This window comes from Antechinus flavipes, chromosome 3 (genome assembly GCF_016432865.1).
Source record: "Antechinus flavipes isolate AdamAnt ecotype Samford, QLD, Australia chromosome 3, AdamAnt_v2, whole genome shotgun sequence".
Classification (NCBI taxonomy): Eukaryota; Metazoa; Chordata; class Mammalia; order Dasyuromorphia; family Dasyuridae; genus Antechinus; species Antechinus flavipes.
This window is the reverse complement of record NC_067400.1, coordinates 78,503,199-78,509,198: the sequence shown is the minus strand read 5'-3', so window position 1 is coordinate 78,509,198 and position 6,000 is coordinate 78,503,199. Positions and strand designations below refer to the sequence as shown.

The 6,000-nt window shown below is 46.4% G+C and overlaps 1 long non-coding RNA gene across 1 annotated transcript in view; it reads left to right on the top strand.

Annotated features, from left to right (window-relative positions):
• Positions 1–1,577: 1,577 nt before the first annotated feature.
• Positions 1,578–6,000, top strand: part of LOC127553192 (uncharacterized) — a 51,854-nt gene continuing 47,431 nt past the window's right edge. The window contains exons 1-2 of the long non-coding RNA XR_007951694.1: positions 1,578–2,826; positions 4,066–4,144. This is a non-coding gene — a long non-coding RNA (uncharacterized LOC127553192). The remainder of the gene's footprint in view (positions 2,827–4,065; positions 4,145–6,000) is intronic.

Here is a 6,000-nt window from a genome sequence, read left to right as displayed (position 1 = left end):
CCTAATGGGTCTCCCTTAGAAAAGTAAGCAATGGGGAAAGGGGGGTGGGGTGGGGGGTGTAATGGAAGGTAGGAGGAAGGGATCATAGTTTATCTACTGTTTTCCAAGTGTCAGATTTTCACTACTTAGTATTCTAGAGGTCGAACTGTCACGGAGTGAAATACTCTGCCAGCAGAATCCCAGCATGAAGCATTGGTACAGGACAAGAGGAGTGTATGTGGAGACATACTGCCCTAAATTTACAAAAATAGCAACAAGAACAAATTGGGGGTATGTGTGGGGGGAACACTGGAGAAGGAACTTAGCAAAATCATAAACACTTTAACACTAAGTAACAAAATCAAAGGTAACTGTAGCTCCAAGAAAGCACACCCTTGAGAAGTAGGAAACTTGAGTTTCAGATTAAAGCAATATATTTGTTTTCTATAGCTGCTTCAAGGATCACAGACCCTAAATATAGCTAAAAAAAAATCATTCAAACAAATATAAGAAAAAGTAAGCAAGCATTCATCAAACACAGTGTATCCTTTTAAGTTCTTCGTGATCCTGCTACATTCAGTAGCACCTATTTATTATGCCTGATGTCAAAAAAGAAGTTTTCTTAAAATTCCCATTTTCTTATTCTGATGCACGGCTAAGAATAGTCCATAAATCCAAATGACTGTCTACTAAGGTAAAATTTCACAAATAGAAAGAACCTTGATTCATGAGTTGCTATTTCCATGAATCAATCAATCAAGAAGCATTTTTAAATGCATTCAATGTACCTTTCTCCTCCTCCTCCTCTTCCCACCCTCAGCTATTTCTAATCCCACATAGTGTTTTAGAATGGGGTATCTCTCGTAACTTGTACCAGACACGGACTAAATAGGAACGAGAACCCCTGGATGTGGGGGCTGGATCCAGAAATCCCTGCCCACTATCAGTGACTATCTCCACACTGATCCCAAATCACATCCCTAAGCCCAAGGACTACCTAGACCTGTGCATTGCCTTCCCCTCAATCACCCACCCCCCTAAAGAAAACACAAGAGTTTGGGATTGGGGGGAGGGGGGGATCAGTGTGAAAAGAGCCACGCCGGGTTCCAGGCTGGGGGGGGAGGGGGGAGGTCCTGGGTCCCCTTCCTTTCCCGTTCCCCCCCACACATATCCCCAAAGCAAGCTCACGGGGGGTTGAAACTTTTCCCTAAGGAAGGAGGAGGTTCCCCCTCTGGAGCTCGGGGAGCTCTGTGGGGAGGTGGAGGCAGGGCTGGGTCGGGGGTCCTGGTCTAGGAAGGGGTCTCTGGGGAGCGGGGTGGGGCAAGGTTGGGGTGGGGGACGCCGGGGAGGGATTACCCTTAGAAGCCCGAAGCCGGCAAAGAGTTTCTAAAAACCCCACCCCGCGCGCTCCCTAGTAGCACCCCAGCCGGAGATGGGGGGCTCGGGCGCAAATTCCGGGGTCCCCCGCCGGCAGACCAGCCCCCCCAACGCAGGCCTAAGGAAACTTTCGGGGCCGCGGCTGCACCTGCCTCCCCACGCCCGCCCCACCCACCCACCCACAGCGGCCACCCCAGGTCACGGCTCCTAGCTGGAGGGGGCTAGGATCCGGGGGGCTGAGGATGGGCCGCTTGCCCCCCCACTACCGCCCCTGCCAGGCCCGCCGCCCCACGGGGGCCGCTCCCGGGCCGGAGCGTGGGGGCTGGCCCTGGGCCGGGACTCCCCGGTGCCAATCTCAGGCCGGGATGAGCCCGCTCCCCTTCTTATAGATGGGTAGGGGGCGTCCCGGAGGCTCAATGGGGGGTCCCGGAGCGCCAGGGGGCCCGCGGTCACAGGGGTCCCGCCGGTCAGAGGCCTAAGCGGCGCCTCCCCCTCCCCTCCCCCACGCACTTTCACCTCCCCCCCAGGCCCGGTTCCCCCGCCCGCAGCCCTCGCTCCCCTCCCTCGGCGGAGACCCGTGTGTGAGGAGCGGGGGTCCCAGGACCCCCCAACCCATAGGCGGCCGCTGCCCCAGCCCCCGGCTCCCTTACCCCGGCTTTCCCGGCCCCGGGCCTGCGGCAGCCCGGCGCCTCCCCGGCCTCACGTGAGCACGTCAGGCGCCCGCCCTGCCTCCCCGGCCCGGCCCGGCGCCCTACGGGAGCCCGGGGATGGGGGCCGGGCCTGGGGCCGCCTCCGCTTACCTTGGAGCTGCTTTTTTTCCCCTCCTCTTCCCCCCTTTCCCTTCGGCTGGGGCTGACAGACGAGAAGCGCGGAGAGAGGCGCTGGCCGAGGGCGAGGAGCCGCCGCCGCCGCCGCCGCCGCTCCCCCCCGGGCTCCCCGAGAGCCTCTCCCGCTCAGGCCGGGGCGCCGAGCATCATCTTTTTATTGGGGAAACTCCGGAGCGCTCCCGGGGTCGGTGATTATTGAGGGGAAATCCCTGAATCTAGGCTCCAGCCAAGAAGGCAGGGCTGCTGGGGCTGCACCACAAGAGGAGCCAGCAGCCTCCTACAGCACCACTACCGGCACTGAGAGGACATAACACCAGACAGCCGCTCCTCGGCCCTGCGAAACGACAACTTTCCTACCATCTTGGAGCTAGCGAGGGGGGCAGGGGTAGAGAGGGCACGGCGCCGCTGCCCGGGGACAGGACGGGGGCAGCAGCCCGCGACCCCCGAGCCCGAGGACGAGTGCCCGGCGGGGCGGGGGCGGCGGCCGCCTGCACGGCCTGTGGGGCCGCCGGGGCAAGGACTCTCTGCTCTCCTGCTCCAAAGACTTTTTTTTTTGTTGTTGTTGCAAGAAACAGGTGTTTCTCTCTCCCACCCCCTTTCTATCCTGATCCCCTCTTCAGGAATGATTTTAATTTTTTTTAAGGTAATAATGATTTTTTTTTCCTCCCTAGTTCTTTACAGATCCAACTTCAAGGGCTTGTGGCTAGTTGTTTTATTCCTACTTCCACTAGTCACTTTTATCATCCCTTCCTTTCTCCCTCCTCATCTTCATCTTTTTGCTCATCCTCCCTCTTCATCCTTATCCTCTCTCCTCCTCATGATTATTCTCTCCCCATTCTGATTTTACTTCTCTTCCTCATCCTTTCTCTTCATGATCATCATCCTCTTTTCTCATCCTTATGTTTTTGTTCTCTTGTCATTTTCAACCTCTCTCCTCATCCTTATGCTCCCTCTTCATCCTTATATTCCTCCTCATTCTCCTTCATTCTCATCCTCTCTCCTCATCCTTATGCTTATGCTTCCTTGTCATTCTCATCCTCTCTCCTGGTTCTTATGCCATTTTCCCTCTTCATCTTTATACTCATCCTCATCCTCCTTCTCATGGTTATGCTCATTCTCCCTCTTCATCCTCCTCCTGTTCATCGTTATGCATATGCTTCCTCTTCATCCTTATACTCATCCTCATCCTACTTTATTCTTGTCTTTCCTTGCTCTTATGTTTATGCTCCCTTGTCATTCTCATCTTCTCTCTTCCTTATGCTCAGCCTCCCTTGTCATCCTTATCCTCTCTCCTTATCCTTTATGTTCATTCTTATACTTCATTTCTAGTCATCCTCCTTCTTCATTCTAATCTCTCCTTGTGCTTATGTTTATGCTCCCATTTTCATCCTCTCTCCTGAGTCTTATACTTTCTGTTCCTCATCTTATGCTCATCCTCCCTTTTCATCCTTACACTCATCCTCCTTCATTCTCATCTTCTCTGCTGTCCTTATGCCCATCCTCCTTTCATTATTATCTTTTGTTCCACATCCCTATGCTCATCTTTCCTTTTCAAACTTATCCATGTCATATTTCCTCATCGGTATACTTCTCCCCCCTCATCTTCATCTTCCCTTTTTCAGCCTCTTTTCCTCCATACCCTCAAAAACAAATTCCTGTGTGACCAAGGTAAAGGGATAGATGTTCCCAGCTTCTTTTTTCTCCTGGCAGTGTAAATAAAACATTGAACTGTCCGGGAGGAAACAAGACTCTGTGGTTCCTTTTTTCCCCCCCTTTTGTTTGGCTCCCTACCCCCACTCTTCAAGTCTTCCTGTGCAAAGAGAGGTAGAGTCTTAGGAACTCTTCCCTCATCTAAGTAAGTATAACTAATTATATTTTCTAGAACAGTATCCTCAACCTGATGTGTTCCCTGACCATGAAGGGGAAGGGAGACTTGGACACTGATAGTTTCAAAATAGCAGGTGGGTTGTTTGGTTATTTGTTTGTTTGATTTTTTAATAATGGAAAAATTGTTGCAAACGTTGTCCACTGGAAAATATTTTTCTTTAGGTTCCAAATGATTGGGCCCTTTTTGCTTCTGGTAACTACAAATATATTTATGTCACAGAGGAAAGAGCCAGACAAACAACTTTTTTTTTTTGGTTGCATAAATGCTGTCTTTTATAAATAATAGCATTTATCTACTGCAAGTAGAGGTGATTAATTAATTTTAATTTTTTAATGAGGAAAGTTTCTTTGATTAAGTTGGATCAAAAGTGCCATGCTAAAAAGTATCTAGAAGTGAAAGACCAAGAGTTTGAATACTCATGATTACAAGCAGTAATTTTCCAGCAGAATTCTTCTACAGAGGTGAGCAATTATGCATAGACCTTTTTTGTTTTGTATGAAAGGAATGTGCACATAGAAAACTACAATCTCCTTTTTTTAGCTTATGGACATAAATGTCAATTAAAGCACATATTAAAGTTATTTAATACAGTTGATAATGTGAAGAAAATTTTAAAGTAAAATTAATGTTTTTTGTGGTAGTGGTGATTTTGAGGTGGCACAGTATATAGTTTCATTCAACTTAAGTTTCACTTAGTCTAATACAGAATATATCAAGTATTTCCAGATGACTTCACTCTTAATATTTGTTTTCCAAATCTATAAAAGTTTATTTATCCATAACTATAAGCTGAACTCTAAAAAAATATCAATCAATTAACATAGGCATGTCACACAGAGAAGGAGAGAGGGAGTGAGCTACATATAGCATTATATATTATATAATATATACATGAACTTTACCACCCAAGATTGAGCTTTTCAATAATATTCCTTATTTTGTTTTGGTAAGAATAGAATAAAATACAGATTACCTGTCCCTTTTATCATTAGAAAACACACAGATGTGACTTTGTATTTTATTTGTTACTAGGGAATAATAAGCTATAGCACAGAGCTTAACAGTACTGAGTGTTTAATAAACAAATGCCTGTTTTACTGAAATAAGCTAATGGACTTCTACTTAAATTAAAAAAAAAAAAGCATAATAAGCATATCAGTTTTAAAAGCAAAATTCCAGTAAAATAAACAAAGGAGTTAGACCTAAGAGTTCTTTTTTTTTTCCCACCCCACTTTTTTGAAATTCCACTTCAATTGAAGAAGCATTATATTCTCCTCTATGAGACTGCATACTCCTTAGAGAATGTAAACAGCATCTTTATAGCCCCTTAGCACAAGTACTCCCCAATATATAAATGTTCATTTAACAAATGTTTGAATTCTAGAAGAGAAATCACTGAAAGATAATATGTAGTGGTTTGTATATGACTATACTGATTCACAGTCAAGGATACATACTTTTGAGTTTGTCTAGTAGTGATGATAGGCTTTTTCATTAAACTTCACATATTTATTTCAGTTCCCTTTGTAGTAATAGAGATCCAAATTTGTAAGGTATATGTATAAGACAGCAGTTCTCAGAGCATGATCCAGGAAACTAGAACCCTTTAAGAAGGGTTAAGAAGCTATTTTCATTATAAGACATTTAATTTCTAATACTTAGCTAGCAAAAGATATAACTCAAATAAACAAAAGTTCTTTGTGGGGCCCTCTATCATCTTTAAGAAAGTATGAGATTAGGGCAGATAGGTGGCACAGTGGATAGAATACCAGCCCTAAAGTCAGGAGGACATGAATTCAGATATGATCTCAGATACTTAACCCTTCCTAGCTGTGTGACCCTGGGCATGTCACTTAGCCCCAATTGCCTCAGCCAAAAAAAAAGAAAGAAAGAAAGAAAGAAAGAAAGAAAGAAAGAAAGAAAGAAAGA